We start from the raw sequence: 18,205 nt of genomic DNA on the forward strand, positions 1-18,205 counted from the left end.
GACCAGCTCCCGGCGGGTCATTTCCCGCTGGGTGCCAGAGATTACAAGTAATCACTGACAGATATCAGAGCTGCAATGTAAACAATGCAGCCCTGTTATCTGTCAGTTCAGAGCACGCTGAACCTGAGAGAAGACTTTATCTCTGGGGATCAGCATGTTCCTGTGAAGCACACACCCCCACCCCCTAGTAAAACACTCCCCTCACACAGTTAACTCTTTCATTACCTAATAAAAGTTAACCCCTTCCTCCCCAGTGCCATTAGTACAGTGTCAGTGTTTTATTTTTTTAGACTGATCACTGTATTGGTGTCACTGGGGATGTCAGTGACCCCAAGTCAGTTCCCCCCCCCAGTGTCAAAATGTCCGCCGCAGTCCCACCATAAGTTGCTGATCGCTGTCATAAATCGCTGATTGCCTCTATTATTAGTATAAAAAAAAGAAAATCTCAGTATCTTTCCCGCCATTTGTAAACGCTATAACTTTCATGTAAACCAATTAATTTACACGTATTGGGATTTTTTTTTACCAAAGACATGTCGCAGAATGCATTTTGGCCGAAATTTATGACTAAATTTGATTTTTACATTTTTTTTACTGGACATGTTTTATAGCAAAAAAGTCCAAAATATTGTTTTTTTTCTCAAAATTGTCAGCCTTTTTATAGCGCAAAAAATAAAAACCGCACAGGCGATCAAATACCACCAAAAGAAAGCTCAATTTGTGGGAAAAAAAGGACATAAATTTCATTTATGTACCGTATTGCATGACCGCGCAATTGTCCGTTAAACTAGCGCAGCGCTGTATAGCAAAAAAATGGCGTAAATTACAGTATCTATACCATAGTTTGTAGACGCTATAACTGTCCCACAAAGCAATCAATATACACTTATTGGGATTTTCTTTACCAAAAACATGGAGCAGAATACATTTTGGCCTAAATTTATAACCAACTTTGAGTTTACTATATATTTTTTATAGCTGAAAGCAAAAAATATCGTTTTTCTTCAAAATTTTTGGTCTTTTTTTGTTTATAGCGTGAAAAATAAAAAGCGCACAGATGATCAAATACCACCGAAAGAAAGCTCTATTTGTGTGAAAAAAAAGACGTAAATTTTGTTTGGGTGCAGCATTGCATGACCGCGCAATTATCAGTTGAATTAGTGCAGCGCTGAGTAGCAAAAAGAGGCGTGGTCATTAAGGGGGGTAAATCCTCTGGAGGTCAAGTGGTTAAGGCGATTTTCACACTGAGGAGTTTTTGAAGCACTTTTGCGTTAAAAAAAGTGCCAGAAAAAGCTCAAGAAAAATGCTTCTCTATGTATGTCTGTGTCTGTGTGTGTATGTCTGCGTGTCTCTGTGTGTGTCTATGTATGTATGTCTGTGTATATCTATGTATGTTTTCACGCTGGGCGTTGTGCTCCCACTGCGGTGTAAATACTCCTACTTGCAGCATCTTTGGGGCATGTTTGTTCGGTTAAAAAAAAAGCCCCCAAAACGCCTCTTCCCATTGAAATCAATGGAAAACGCCTGAAAAACACCTCCGAGGAACGTTTTTGGTGCAGTTTTTAACCAGTTCCACACCACCCTATAGCAGAAATACAGCTAAAGGGCAGCACGGGTGCACAAAATCACGTATATATACATGATTTTGCAGTTCTCTGGCACCTGTTCTGGCATTTTTTGCTGGCTGATAGCTAAAAAGAGTGCGAAATTTGAGTGGAGAGTGAAAAAGTTTTACTTTTGACTGCTGGTGATTGCTGGTGCTTGTAGTTGTTTTATTTTCTGCTTTGGGTCTTGCTAAAAGCATTTACTTTTTCAAATCACTTTTTCTGTCACTTTTTAACCACTTACCCTCTAAAGGATTTACCCCCCTTAATGACCAGGCCTCTTTCTGCACTAATTCAACTGATAATTGCGCGGTCATGCAATGCTGCACACAAGCAAAATTTATGTCCCTTTTTTCACACAAATAGAGCTTTTTTTCGGTGGTATTTGATCACCTGTGAGCTTTTTATTTTTCATGCTATAAATAAAAAAAGACTGAAAATTTTGAAAAAAAACAAATTTTTACTTTCGGATATAAAAAATATATAGTAAACTTAAAGTTAGTTATAAATTTAGACCAAAATGTATTCTGCTCCATGTTTTTAGTAAAAAAAAAATCCCACTAAGTGTATATTGATTGCTTTGTGTGAAATTTATAGCGTCTACAAACTATGGTATAGTTACTGCAATTTTTTTGCTATACAGTGCTGCCCTAGTTTAACTGACAATTGCGCCATCATGCAACAAGGTACATAAATTAAATTTATGTCCTTTTTTTTCACACATATAGAGCTTTCTTTTGATAGTATTTGATCACCTGTGCACTTTTTATTTTGGGCACTATAAACAAAAAAAGTTTTGAGAAAAAAACATTTTTTTTTAAAAAACAATATTTTCTCATTTCTGTCATAAAAAATATTAAAAAACCCTAAAATTTTGTCATAAATTTAGGCCAACATGTATTCTGCTACATGTTTTTGGTTAAAAAAATCCCAATAAGTGGATATTGATTACAAAATTATTGTGATAATTTTTATAATATATTTATAATATAAATACAATAAATATAAATAAAAATAAACAACCAAGCAGTGCTAAAAATAATTTATAAAGCAGTTGAGGTCAAACTCTATGTTTAGACCTCTAGGGGTCAGCGTTTACATAAGGAAAATCCATTTTGACTCAGCCTGACTTACTGTTCTCACCTTATGATTACCTCTCCAGTGTTTCCTATACCGTTCTATCCCCAGAATTTCAATCCCGAGGGGTCTTTTCCATGATGACTGGCAAAATGTTTGGATACACTGTGTTTCGGGTTACCTTTTTGAATATTTTTAACATGTTCCCTTAATCTAACCCACAAGGGTCTTTTAGTACGCCCTACATATTGCAAGCCACAACTGCATTCTAAAATATAGACAACCCCTTCAGTTTTGCAAGTAATGAAATCTTTAATATCAAATGATTTTCCATTACTCATGGACATAAATGAATTCCTTTTTTGATTCTGTCCTCTCGCAACTTTACAAACACAACATCTTCTACATGGAAAAAAACCTGTGAAATCAAACAGGGTATTCTTCCTATTATCCTTATGTGGAACTAACACATTCCTCACTACTTTACTTCTCAGAGTGGGAGCTCTTCTATATATAAATTTATGCTGCTCCGGTAATATATTGCCTAATATGGGATCCATCTTTAATATCAGCCAATGTTTCTTAAAAATATTTTGTATCACCTTGTATTGCAAATTAAAATCTAAAATGACCGCTAATTGATCAACCATTTCTGTCAGGGCTCCAGGGTATGACCAGAGGTATGTGAACTGACGCAGGGAAACGCAGGCTTCAGATATGTTATAAACAATATAATTTATTAACACTAACAATACATAAACGCAGTGCAATACTAAAACATAACACAGTGCAAACGAACCAAACCAAACCACCCACAGATAACAATACATACAATGCAAGCGTCGTCAGGCAGGCCGGGTCAATAACAATCGGGCAGGTAGGAACAGGAGGAGCAGGCAGAGAGTAGTCAGGTCACGAGCCGGGTACAGCAACTAACGGGCAGGTAGGTACAGGGGGTCAGGCAGAGAATGGTCGGGGTCACAAGCCAGGGATCAAACAGGAGAAGTCAGCAAAGGTCCGGATCAGGCAGGGTCGGCAACGAATCAGTCAGACAGGAACAGGAACAGGGATGCAGGTAACAAGATACAGGGGCCCAGGAAAAACACCAACCAAGGCCCAGACTGCAGGTCTGGCCATCCCTTAAATACACCTGCATAATCAGCTTCAGGTGTTTGGCTGGCTGCAGGGTTGAGTCTCTGATTGCTGGGAGCACCCGCTGGCCAGCCCTGTTACTGCAGCCCACAAGGCAGGTGAGTCCCACCATTACTGGCAAGTCCATTCCTGACAATGTCCCTTTCCTCATTCATAACTTTAATTTCCAGGAGTGTATCTCTGTCCAAATTAGCCACCTCTAATCTATTTTTCTCAAGATCTGACGCCGAATACCCTTTAGATAAAAATCTTTCTTCCAATACTGTCCCGTGGCCCGTAAGGGTCGAGTTTGGAAGATGAAGAGGCATTTTGGCTAATCCAGGGGAGTCACATCAGAGTGTCACCAGGAGCACGTTTGCAGCATGGGATGAAGTTGTGAATCACTGTGTACTGAACACTTATTATTTGCACAGTTTGGCATCACATGAATTTTGGACTGTTTTTTACTTATTTATTTAATTTGGTACACCTGTCACTTTGAACACAAGAGTTGTCAGTTTATTAAATATTTCACTTGTTTGGTTAGCCACTAGGTGGCCTAATAGGAGTGTGGTTTGGCACAATATATTATTTTAGTTATTTCATTAGATTAATAGTCATTTTGTATATTTAATGTGTATACTTCATCTGAGCACGAGTTTATTGTTGAAATCACGTTATTTATCATTATTCTATAGGGGATTGAGTGGATTCAATATTTAAATTGATTATGCTTGGATTTTTTATATATAATATAAACTGAGCGCTTCATCACAATAATTTTGTTATTTGCACATATCCTACGGTATAGGGAATAGGTGACAGGAGCTGGCTTAGGTTAGGGATTCTGTGGAGCGCAGGAGGACCTCTGTATATTTAGTGGATATTGATTGCTTTGTGTGAAAGTTATAGCATCTACAGACTATGGTACAGATAATGGAATTTACTTTCTGACTGCTCATCACATTTCCTGAGGTGCTAAAATACCAGGACAGTACAAATACCCCCAAATGACCCCTTTTCGGAAAGGAGACACCCTAAGCTATCTGCTGAGAGGCATATTGAGTCCATGGAAGATTTATTTTTTCCACAAGTTTCTGGAAAATGACAAAAAACTTTTTTTTTTCTTTTTATTACACAAAGTTGTCATTTAAATGATATATTTCTCACACAAGCCATGGGCATATGTGGATTTACACCCTAAAATACATTCTGCTACTTCTACCGAGTATGGAGATACCACATGTGTGAGATTCGTGTCTGCCTGTGTGTGTGGTCAGCCAGCTAGATTAAAGTGGAGTCTCCCTCCAGTGGTAGCCAGAGGTAGTGCGGGCTGTGAAAGTGTATCACTGCCAGTCTTATATATATATATTCAAAGTCCCCCTCATTCCCTCTTACCCCAAGTCACGGCCGGTTGTGCACGCCTCGGTTAGCTAGTCGCTGTGGGAGTGTGGGTGAAACCATGACAGATTGGCGGCAGCGAGCGGGATCTGCTTAGTATATTAGTGCATGGTTTATTCATTTATTTCCATGTACTAAAGGTTGGAAGCTTGGTAGAAGTGACTGACCTACAGAAGCTCACTCAGTGCATAATTTTTTTTGTAAAAAAACATACTTGGCTATTTGCTCCCCCCCCCCCTCTTTGTTTTTCTTTTCTATCTTTTATTTGGGCAAAAACGTAAAGATGGTAACCCAGGAAGATAAGTTAATACGCTGGTACCTGAGACAATCCGATGAGACTGTGATTGAGCTCTGGGATCTAAGGGACATCAATACAGTTGGCAAGATGAGGTACCAGCTCCTATGTGCTCTGATAGAGATGGAGTTAGAACAACGCACCCTGTCGGTGAAACCCTCCAACCGTGCCACTCCAGATGACTGTGTGAATCGGTGTTCTCAAACCCTCTTGGCACAAGAAATCAGCACGCAGAGAGAATATTGACATCAATGAACACAACACAGAAATGGGAATTCTTCAAAGACTGTATGTGAACACACTGCATGCCATGGGCAACAAGTTTAAAAGGCTAAAAATCAAACCTATGTGGCTTACGGCCAAAGTTAAAAAAGCTATAGATAATAAGAAAAGATATTTTATTAATATAAAAATGAAGGAACGCGATCATTGTTTAAACGTTGCAAAAGAATATGCAAAAAGGAAATAAAGGCCACAAAAATTGAAAACGAACGACAGATTGCAAAAGATAGCAAGGGGTCAAAATCTTTCCCAAGTAATTACAGACCTGTTAGCGTAACTTCTATCGTTGGGAAGATACTGGAGAGTTTAATAAAAGACCACATAGAGGAGTTCTTGCTGGAAAAAAATATTTTAAGCAACAGACAGCATGGATTCATGAAAGACAGAAGTTGTCACACAAATCTGATTTCTTTTTATGAGGAGGTGAGCAAAACCTTGGACAGAGGGGTGGCGGTGTACGTGGTATACTTGGACAGAGTGGTAGCGGTGTATGTGGTATACTTGGACATGGGGTGGCGGTGGACGTGGTATACTTGGACATGGGGTGGCGGTGGACGTAGTATACTTGGACAGAAAGGTGGCGATGGACGTGGTGTACTTGGACAGAGGGGTGGCGGTGGACGTGGTATACTTGGACATGGGGTGGTGGTGGATGTGGTATACTAGGACATGGGGTGACGGTGGACGTGGTATACTTGGACATGGGGTGACGGTGGACGTGGTATACTTGGACATGGGGTGGCGGTGCACGTGGTATACTTGGACATGGGATGACGGTGGACGTGGTATACTTGGACAGAAGGGTGGAGATGGATGGGGTGTACTTGGACAGAGGGGTGGCGGTGGACGTGGTATACTTGGACAGAGGGGTGGCGGTGGACGTGGTATACTTGGACATGGGGTGGTGGTGGACGTGGTATACTTGGACATGGGGTGACGGTGGACGTGGTATACTTGGACATGGGGTGACTGTGGACGTGGTATACTTGGACATGGGGTGACTGTGGACATGGTATACTTGGACATGGGGTGACGGTGGACGTGGGATACTTGGACATGGGGTGACGGTGGACATGGTATACTTGGGCAGAGGGGTGGTGGTGGACGTGGTATACTTGGACAGAGGGGTGGCGGTGGATGTGGTATACTTGGATTTTGGAAAAGCCTTTGACACAGTTCCCCACACACAGCTAATGTGTAAGGTAAAGTCTACAGGCTGAAAAAATCCTTATATATTTGTTACATCTTTTTCTGTAAATATTTTAATTGCACCATTTTGACCTTTTTAGTAATAAATCCTATTTTCTGAAAAGTGTTGAACTGTCCCTAAAGCTTTTAATGCAAACTAAAGAATCCCTGTCTCTGAAGAGTGCTACTGTATGTGATAATCCTCTGAATACATCTGTCTGTGGTGACAGTGTGTGTTACAGACGCTTATACTAATATCAAAGTGTTACTGCTAACATTTGTGAGTTTCCTCCTTATCTGTAAAAAGGAGGTGGTGGCACTGTGAAGGGTTAATTGTGTAATTAACCTGACCCAGTAACAATCGCTCTCAGGCTGCTGGCACATAGATTGTGGTCCTGCGAGCTGGAAAATCTTTGTGCAGGGTGCAGCTGAGAGTGGCATTGTTACGCAAGTGACAGCACGCTGTGAGATCGGCTGGTCTTTCGGTCACAAGTTGGTGAGAAGGGCTGGGGGTCTGACACCTCTCACTGCCACATATTGGCTGGCAGCGTATGTGGGATAGTTCTGCATTAGATCATTCAGTGCATGGTTAGGAATTAGCTCTGCATTGAAGGATTGTAACCTTTGTGGAAACAGTCCTTAGAAAGAAGCGGTGCATATTTGTTTTTATATATAAGACATTTTTTATATATGAGACATACAGCAACAGCTCCTTCCTATTTCTGCTTTCTATTCTATCTTTTCTTGCAATTATGCCTGGTTTAGCAGAATACAAGAGAATGAACAAAAATGAGTTATGTGCTGAGTGTGAAGCAAGAGGAATTGACGTTGGTGGCAAAACTCGTGAAAATTTGATTCTTGACTTACAGGAGTATGATATCCGGGCAGACCAGAACTCGGGGGAACCTGAAACTGAAGGGGTTCCCACAACCTCCAATCCCAGCAGTTCAGATATGGCCTCGCAGGATGAGCAAGCAGAAACTGGCACTGGAGTACCACCGAATGTCACCTCCACGCCAGAGACTCTCCTCAGATGCAGGAAGCCCTGAAACGCATCAAGGAGGCAGATCCTCTGTTATACCTGCAGTTCCTTGAACGCCAGGCTGAGAGAAGCTGCGGAACACCAAGCAGCGGCTGAGAGAGAGGAACGCCAGGCAGTGGCTGACAGAGAGGCTGCGCAGAGGGAAGCTGATCGTCGGCATAAATTGGAGATGGCTAGGCTCCAGCAGCAGCGACAAGCTCAGAACCTCGGGTCCCTAGAGCACAGGGACGCCTTTCTGGACATGGGCCCAGCAGCCAAATTTCCAGTGATGGAAAAGGACAGTGACATTGACATGTATTTACTATTTGCCATCAGTACCATCTGCCCCAAGCACAATGGGCTCGGTACCTGACACCAGGGCTACAAGGCAAGGCCCTGGATGCGTTTGTCGAATTGCCAGCAGAGCAGGACAACGATTATGGAGCTCTAAAGGAACCAATTGTCCAGAAATACCAACTAACCCCTGAAGTGTGCCGCAAGCGGTTTAGGTCCTTGCAAAAAGGACCTGGGGACTCTTATACAGATGTAGTAAGTCACTTACGCACCACATTCCAGCAGTGGACCAGAGGACTGAAAGCTGACTCTTTCGAGTCCCTGGAGGATCTCATGATCCAAGATCAACTACTGCACCTCTGTTCGGCAGACGTCAGACAGTTTGTGTTGGAGAGAGGACCAGCATCTGCCAAAGCTGCAGCAGACCTGGCCGACACCTATGTCCACATGCGGGTATCTGACCACCGCAAAGCTCCTCCGAATGGCTGGAAAGGAGGGAAATCACCCATAGCAACCCCTCCTACGCCGGTGAGTCAAGCTTCCCATCACCCAGCATCTGCAGTACTTGGGGCGAAGCCATACCTGACTGACAGCCGCAGATGTTACACCTGAGGGAAACCCGGACATCTCAGGAAGCAGTGCCCTGAGCAGAAGAAGATGGAATCACCTGGCCAGCCGGCCCGCAACTCTTCCTCCGTGCTGTTTGTCAGTGGTAAATCTCGGGGAACCAGCACCAACCTGCAGCCAGTCATAGTCGGCAACTGAACCATAACTGGTTTCCGTGACACCGGAGCTGAAGTCACCTTAGTCCGACCAGAGGTGATAGAGGAAAAGGACATCATCCCAGAGAAGTTCCTTACCCTCACTGGAGGGGGGGGGGGACCCGTTCCCACATACCCCGTGCCTATGTGTTCATTGATTGGGGTGCAGGAAGGGGGATGAGAGAGGTAGGAGTCTCAGATGAAATCCCCACAGCCGTCCTATTGGGTGCTTATCTAGGTACTCTTATCTCTTACTATGCACCTGCTAAGAACACCCCAGATACCCCCATGGAACTCTCTGGACATACCAAGGTACTGTGTGCAGATGTCAGGTTTATTTCTGGGCAACCTGTGGATGGACAGAGGGAGGGGGCTGGGAATAGAGTGGGGTTACAGAATTTTCCATCACCTGGAGAAGAAGAGGAGACCCCCTTGCATGGGGAGGTAATGAACTCCTGTGTCATTGATGTTACAAATGTAAATGATGATGATGATAATAATGATGCATTACCAATATAAGTGGTTGCCCGCAGTGCTGCAAGGGTGGCTAAGGCACAGGCTCTGGTCTCAGAACAGCAGGAGGATGTCTCTGACCCCTCCCCTTGTTCTGGCCCACTGGACTCTGCCTCCATTGAGTCTCAGCAGCTGTCATTGTTTGCCACAGGACCACTGGCTGGGACTTGTAGTTCCACCTTCGAGGCAGCACGGCAGACGGACCAGACCCTAGTGCAGCTCAGAAGTCTGGCTGATCGCCCCCCTGCAGAGAATGACAAACAAAAGGTTTACTTGGACCAAAGAAAGCTGTATAAGGAGGGCTTGCCCACCGAGGGGAGTGGGGCTGACATTGGTAGAATACAGCTTGTTGTACCTAATCAATTTAGGGGACAGCTGCTGAAAGTGGCTCACGGAATTCCCTTAGCAGGGCACCTGGGGATCACTAAAACCAGGGCGTGATTAGTTCACAACTTTTACTAGCCCACCATGCTCACTGACATAGCTGACTACTGTCGGTCCTGTGTTACCTGCCAGCGAGTTGGCAAGGCAGGAGATGTATACAGGGCCCCATTACAACCTCTGCCTGTGATTGACAAACCTTTTAAGAGGGTGGAAGTGGACATCGTTGGGCCTCTAGCCATCCCTAGCAGCTCAGGCAAACGTTATATCCTGACAGTTGTTGACTATGCCACCTGGTATCCCGAAGCTGTAGCTCTCTCCTCCCTCCGGGCGGACAAGGTTGCGGATGCTCTGCTGGGGATTTTCATCAGAGTGGGATTTCCGGCTGAGCTCATTAGCGATCAAGGGCCCCAGTTTGTGTCCGACCTGATGCAAGCTCTCTGTCAAAAGATACAGATAACGCATATCATGGCCAGTTCTTATCATCCACAAACAAATGGCTTGTGCGAACGTTTCAATGGCACCTTGAAACAAATGTTGCGCACCTTTGTGGAATTCCAGGGAAAGGACTGGGAACGATATCTGCCTCATCTGCTATTTGCATACAGAGACGTGCCTCAGGAGTCCACAAGTTTTTCACCCTTTGAACTTTTGTACGGGCGGAGGGTGAGAGGGCCGCTGGACCTTATCCGTGAGACCTGGGAGGGCAAAATTGTTGGCCCAGAGGTCTCTGTTGTGGATTATGTGCTAAAATTCAGGGATAAAATGGAGACGCTGGTGGGAATGGTATGGGAAAATATGGCCCAGGCCCAGACCAGGCAGAAGTATTGGTATGACCGTAATGCCAGGGAGCGGACATACAATATTGGTGAGCAGGTGTATGTTCTGCTTCCCTTGCGGCAGAACAAACTTCAGGCTGCCTGGGAAGGCCCATACACCATCACCCAGCGTCTGAATAATGTCACCTACTTGGTCAGGTTGGGGGAAGGGGGCAGACGGCAGAAGGCCTTCCATGTTAACATGATCAAAGCCCACCATGAGCGTACGGCCTATGTCATGCCAGTCTGCAGCCGACCGGAGCCCGAGGAGGCTGACCCCCTCCTAGACCTGCTAGCTGACACCAAGGAAGTGGACTCAGACCTCCTGATCAACCCCCACTCAGGTACCTGGGCTGGAGAGAGTGCTGGCAGTACATGGGGGCAGGTTTATTGGGAAGCCTGGGAGAACACACCTCGCTGTCCACAAAGTGGACACAGGGGCCCATCCCCCTATTAAACAATCAGCCTATCGCGTCTCTTTGGAGGTGCTGGCTGATATGAAAAAGGAGGTTGAGGAAATACTGCAGCTGGGGGTGATTCAGAAGTCCCACAGTGCCTAGGCATCCCCTGTAGTCCTGGTCCCCAAAAAAGGATCAGACGACCAGGTTCTTTGTGGACTACCAGAAGTTGAACGCCATCACCACTGCAGACGCCTACCCCATGCCCCGGATCGATGAATTTCTGGATAGGCTGGCGACTGCCCGCTATATTACAATCATGGATCTGAGCAGGGGGTACTGGCAAATTCCTCTGGCGCCTGAGGCTCAGGAAAAGTCTGCCTTCATCACCTCATTCGGCTTGTTCAAATTCACTGTCATGCCATTTGGAATGAAGAATGCCCCAGCTACCTTCCAGAGAGTCATGAATGATTTGCTGGCGGGGCTGGAACCCTTTGCAGTAGCCTACCTGGACGACATTGCCGTGTTCAGCCCCACCTGGGAAGAACATCTGGTGCATCTGTCACAGGTTCTGGACAAACTGACAGTCAAACCTAGTAAGTGTCAGATAGGCATGACAGATGTCCAGTATTTGGGACATCAGGTAGAAGGAGGAACCCTGAGACAAAAAAGGTGGAGGCACACCCCGCACACCAAAAAGCAGGTTATGTCATTCCTGGGGACAGCCGGTTACTATAGGAAGTTTGTATGTAACTATAGTAGTGGCACGTACCTGATTGGAGACTGAAATGACGAGGTTGGCCTCACTTGTGTCACTAGCCCTGACCCCACTGGAAGTGGAACAGAGGGTGTCTAGGGACCAGGGGGACAAAAGTCAGGAACAAGTATCAAGCAGGAGAGTAATCAGAGTCAGGTCAGGAACAAGCCGGGTCAGCAACAAGGAAATCACACAGGAACGAGCAGGAAATGGGGAACAGCTGAAGACCAGTCAGCACTCAGCACAGGCAGAAGCACCTTTTAAATAGTCCGTCTGGCGCCAATGTTCACCGTGCATGTGCATGTGCACGATCGCGCATTTCTGTGTGCACACGCACTTCTATTTGCCAATCGTCTCACTGGGATTCCGTTACATTGCCACCCCTTAGGGGCAGCCTCCGGATGCCCACTAAAACTTGTTTTTCAGGATGAAGATGAAGGTAAGCTCGAACTAATCGTGGAGCATGGACATTAGCGGATGGTTCCCAGGAATTATCCTCTGGACTGTAGCCTTTTCAGTTGATGAGGAACTGTGTTTGACCACCCCTCTTTCTACAATCCAGGATAGCCTCCATCTCATATTCTTCATTACCTTTTGACCAGCAGTGGAGCAGGAGTTTCCAGATCTCGACCTGGAAATAAACTTGTTATTCTTGGTTTTAATAGGGAGACATGGAATAACGGATGAATCTTCATATTCTCTGGTAGCATTAATTCAAAAGCCATAGGGTTAATCCTTCTCTTAATTGTAAATGGTCCCAGGTACCTCGAACCAAGCTTCTTTGAAGGACAGCTCAATTTCAGATTTGTAGTAGATAACCAGACCTTATCTCCTGGTTTCAGATTTAGATTCCCTCTCCTTTTTCTGTCAAAATTTTTTTTGTTACTTGCTTGAGCCTCTAAAATTGTTTTTTTGTAGCATTTGGCTGTTCCTACTGAGGAAATCCAACCTTTCTTGTACTGCCGGGACAGCAGGTTCCACCGGCATTTCAGGGAGGATGGAAGATTGATATCCATAGTTAGAGTAAAAAGGGGACTGTTTGGTAGCAGAGTGGATGGAATTGTTGTATGATAATTCTGCCAATGGAAGGAGAGACACCCAGTCATCCTGTGAATAAGATGATAAACATTGTAAGTATTGTTCAAGGGTCTGGTTTGTCCTCTCAGTTTGTCCATTTGTTTGCGGATGATACGCAGAAGAAAGGGGAAGTTCAATCTCTAGTGCCTCACACAGAGCTTTCCAGAACTTAGAAGTGAACTGCACTCCCCGATTGGATACGATATTGCTAGGAACACAATGTAATCTCACTATTTCTTTAATAAAAGCAGAAGCAGTTTCAGAAGCAGAAGGAGTCCCTCTCAGGGGAATGAAGTGGGTCATTTTTGACAGACGATCAATCATGACAAAGATGGTGGTGAACCCTTCAGATGGGGGAAGCTCTACAATAAAATCCAGAGAAATCATACTCCGTGGCTTTTCAGGTGCTGGTAGAGATTGCAACAGGCCCCAGGTCTTGGCTTTGTCAGACTTGTTTTGGAGACATACTGAACAAGATCTAACATAGTTCTTACAATCCTTCATTAAGTTTGGCCACCAGAAGGAATGGGAGACCAAATTTGAGGTCTTGAGGATCCCGAAGTGACCAGCTAAAGGATGATCATGACATCTTTTAAGAATGAGAGTTCTGAGTTGTTCTGGTATATAAATCTGTTCATTGTGAAGATACATACCGCCTCTTAGCTGAAGATGCATTTCAAAGGGTGGTGGATGATCATCAACCACTTCTTTTATTTGTGCTACAAGATCTGTTTGTAGGAGCAAAAAATGTTTAGCTGGCAGGATCGTGTCAGGTTCGGATGGTACAATTGGGTCATGAAACATGCGTGAGAGCGCATCGGGCTTGCAATTCTTTGATCCTGGACGGTAAGTGAAACACAAAGCGGGAGAAGAACAGTGCCCATCTTGCCTGCCGTGGCCTTAGGCGTTTTGCAGTTCTCAAGTACTTTAGGTTCTTGTGATCCGTAAAGATGAGGATAGGGTGGGAAGCTCCCTCCAGCAAGTAGCGCCATTCCTCAAGGGCCGCCTTGATGGCTAACAGCTCTCTGTCTCCCACGTCATAGTTCCTTTCAGGGGAGCTTAACTTTCTAGAGAAGAAGGCAACAGGGTGAAGGAGGGATTTGAGTCCCTGTCGTTGCAACAATATAGCTCCAACAGCATCTTCAGAAGTGTCTCCTTCAAGGACATAAGCTAAGGCAGGATCTGGGTGCTTCAGGATAGGAGCAGAGGTGAATAAGGTCTTTAATTGTTCAAACGCTGCTTGAGCCTTGGGAGTCCACTTGAAAGCAACATGTTGCCTGGTTAACTGTGTGACTGGTGCAATGATACCGGAAAAGTTCTTAATGAACTTCCTATAGAAATTGGCAAATCCCACGAAGCGTACTGCTTTCCTATCTCTTGGAATGGGCCATTCTAATACAGAGGTCACCTTTTGGGGATCCATAGCAATGCCACCGGTAGTGATCACAAGTCCGAGGAACTGAATAGTCTGTTTCTTGAATTCACACTTTTAAGCTTTGGCATAGAGGTGATGTTGGCGTAATCTACCCAGTATCTTCTTTACATGATCCCGGAGTCGTTCAATTGAGCTCGAAAAGACTAGAATGTCATCCAAGTAAACGATGATAAATAGATCAAGATAGTCCTGGAATATATTGTTCACGAAATGTTGGAATGTTGCTGGGGCATTACAGAGGCCAAATGGCATCACCAGGTATTCGAATGCCCAAAGCGTGTTCAAAAGGCTGTCTTCCATTCATCCCCTTCACGAATTCTGACTAAATTGTATGCACCTCTCAGATCTAATTTTGAAAAGACACATGCCCCTCATAGCCTTTGGAACCATTTGGGAATCAGGGGAAGAGGATAGCTGTTCTTGACTGTTATCTTATTCAGATCACGATAGTCCACACACGGTCTAAGAGTATGATCTTTCTTTTGGACAAAGAAGATGATGTAGAGGGCTGAATAAACCCTTTTTCCAGGCTTTCATCTATATAACTCCGGAGGACCTCTAGTTCCAATTCAGAGAACTGGTAAATTCGCCCAAAAGGGATCTCTGCACCGGGCAGGAGTTCAATAGGACAATTGTAGGGACAGTGCGGGGGAAGAGCATTGGCACTCTTCTTGTTGAATACATCCAAGTAGTCATGGTAAGCAGCAGGCACAAGTTTCATCATCTCTGAATCAGGATGGATACTCAGAAGAGGAGTCACTGCGCATGGTTCCTTTGGACTGCAATGGTTCTGACAGTATTCGGAAGGGAAGAGGATCTCCCCGGAAAACCAATCGATGGATGGGTTGTGTGCCCTTAGCCAGGGTATGCCAAGGATGACCGGAAACATTATTGAGGTTATGACATCCAGACATAGAAATTCCTGATGTCCCGAGGAGGAGTAGCAGAAAATTGCTAGTCACTTGTGTCACTAGGCCAGAACTGATACCAGAGCCATTAGCCAGATGGACTGAAAATCTTTGTGTCTTAGTACGGAGAGGGATATTGTTTTGATTAGCAAAGGTTGAATCCATGAAGCAGCTACAGGCACCAGAGTCTATAATTGCTAGAACAGTAATGGTTCTTTCAGCAAGTTGTAAGTGAAGATGGAAGGAGAGGTGCGTTTGACTCGTTCCTTGGGGGTGCATCATATGGAACCAGCTAGGAGAAGGCTTACGAGGTCTCACTGGACATGTCAGTACATAGTGACCCGCATCACCACAGTAGAAGCAAAGGCTGGAGTTCTGTCGTCAAAGAAGTTCAGCAGAGGATAATGGTGGTCTCCAAAAGCTCCTTCTAGGAGAATTACAATGCACTCTTTTGCTGGGGTGTATGTCTGATGTGACAACAGTGGGTGAGGAGACAGTCTCTATTTCTGAGCAGATCAAGACACCCCTGCTAGTTCTTTCATCCCGTCTTTCTCTGATCCGTCGATCGATTTGAATGGCAAGGTTAATCAGGTCCTCTAGCCTGGTTAGTACCCCAACTCGGGCAAGCTCATCGTTCAGGGTGTCAGAGAGACCAAGACGAAACTGATGGCGGAGAGCACACTCGTTCCATTGAGTGTTAGAACTCCATATATGGAACTCAGTGACATATTCCTCTATAGGCCTTTGGCCTTGCTGTAGTTTGCTAAGCATAGATTCTGCAGTCTGATGACGGAAGGGATCAGCTTAAAGTTGTGACCTGGCTGAGAAAAAAGAGTTCATAGAAGTCAGAGCCGGATCATGTTGCTCACGAAGGGGGTGTGCCCAGGATTGGGGTTCATTCTGAAGGAGTGAAATAATGAATCCCACTTTGGTGCTTTGTGATGCAAAGGTTCTTGGTAGCAGAGAAAAATATATCTCACAGGAGTTATGAAAGGTTCGAAACTTGCTGCGGTCCCCCGTGAAAAACTCAGGTATTGGAACCCGGGGTTTCGGTGGAGAAGTTCCATGAATCATGCTGAGCTCTGTCTGGGTAGTTATGTCTGAGACTGCAGAGGAACCCATGGCTGTTGAGACATCTGACTTGGTTGGTAGTTGGTTTTCCGTATGCTCAAGGTTTCTTTGCAAACTCTGCACCATGTAACACAAGGCAGAGATTGATTGACAGGTGTCCCCCATTGCAGAGGTTCTCTGCTTTAAGGAGACACCCTTCTGAGTTCCTAGAAAAAGGCTGTTATGCTTGAAGCTAAGCTAAGTTGAGTTAAAGTTGAAGAAGCTCCCTTTTAACATCGGAACTAACTTTGGGAGATAAGGCCCTTTTGCTCAGAAAACTTGAAAGCTGCTTAAACCAGGATGTTTGGCAAGTACTTTACCTCCCTAAATTTCTTTCTGTTATTTCTTTGCTGTGTTATTGTTCTCTGTATATTTATATATTATATATATTGGCTACATCTTTTTCTGTAAATATTTTTATTGCACCCTTTTGACCTTTTTAGTAATAAATCTTACTTTCTGAAAGTGTTGAACTGTTTCTAAAGCTCTTTAATGCAAACTAAGAAACCCTGTCTCTGAAGAGCGCTACTGTGTATGTTTAAACCTCTGTATTTCCTGCCTGCGGTGACAGTGGTGTACAGACGATTAATCAACATCATAGTGTTATTGCTGATATTGCCGAGTTTCCTCTTTCTCTGTACAAAAAGGAGGTGGTGGCAGTGTGAAGGGTTAACTGTGTAAATAACCTGATCCTGTAACAATCGCTCCCAGGCAGCAAGTACACAGATTGTGGTCCATTAGCTGGAAAATCTTTGTGCAGGATGCAGCTGGGCGTGGTATTGTTACGCACGTGACAGCGCGGTTTTAGATTGGCTAGTCCTTCGGGCACAAGTTTGGTGAGAAGGGCTGGGTTCTGACGCCGCGATGTTACAGGGACGATTGGTCATTTGTTCTCAGGAGACACCCCTTTGAGATATTAGAAAAAGACTCACAGCCTGGAGAAAAGAAGGCTTTCCTATTAACATCGATCAGGAACATCTAACAGACTTGAGAGCAAAGGCAACCTTTTGTTCGGACGATTGGACTCTGCTCAAACCAAGGACTTTTGCAAGTATTCTGCCTGTATAATACATAAGGGGGGATATGATCTCCATGTATAATACATAAGGGGGGATATGATCACCATGTATAATACATAAGGGGGGATATGATCTCCATGTATAATACATAAGGGGGATATGATCTCCATGTATAATACATAAGGGGGGATATGATCACCATGTATAATACATAAGGGGGGATATGATCACCATGTATAATACATAAGGGGGGATATGATCTCCATGTATAATACATAAGGGGGGATATGATCACCATGTATAATACATAAGGGGGGATATGATCTCCATGTATAATACATAAGGGGGGATATGATCCCCATGTATAATACATAAGGGGGGGATATGATCTCCATGTATAATACATAAGGGGGGATATGATCACCATGTATAATACATAAGGGGGGATATGATCTCCATGTATAATACATAAGGGGGGATATGATCACCATGTATAATACATAAGGGGGGATATGATCTCCATGTATAATACATAAGGGGGGATATGATCTCCATGCATAATACATAAGGGGGATATGATCTCCATGTATAATACATAAGGGGGGATATGATCATCATGTATAATACATAAAGGGGGCATATAATCTCCATGTATAATACATAAGGGGGGATATGATCTCCATGTATAATACATAAGGGGGGATATGATCACCATGTATAATAAGGGGGATATGA

General features: G+C 44.3%; 1 protein-coding gene across 1 annotated transcript in view; it reads right to left on the bottom strand.

Moving 5' to 3' along the window:
- Positions 1 to 18,205, bottom strand: part of LOC149451750 (uncharacterized) — a 183,799-nt gene that overhangs the window by 58,970 nt on the left and 106,624 nt on the right. The window lies entirely within an intron of this gene.

The sequence above is a fragment of the Staurois parvus genome, unplaced genomic scaffold (genome assembly GCF_062004578.1).
Source record: "Staurois parvus isolate SC_StPar_1 unplaced genomic scaffold, SC_StPar_1.0 ptg000523l, whole genome shotgun sequence".
NCBI classification, from domain to species: Eukaryota; Metazoa; Chordata; class Amphibia; order Anura; family Ranidae; genus Staurois; species Staurois parvus.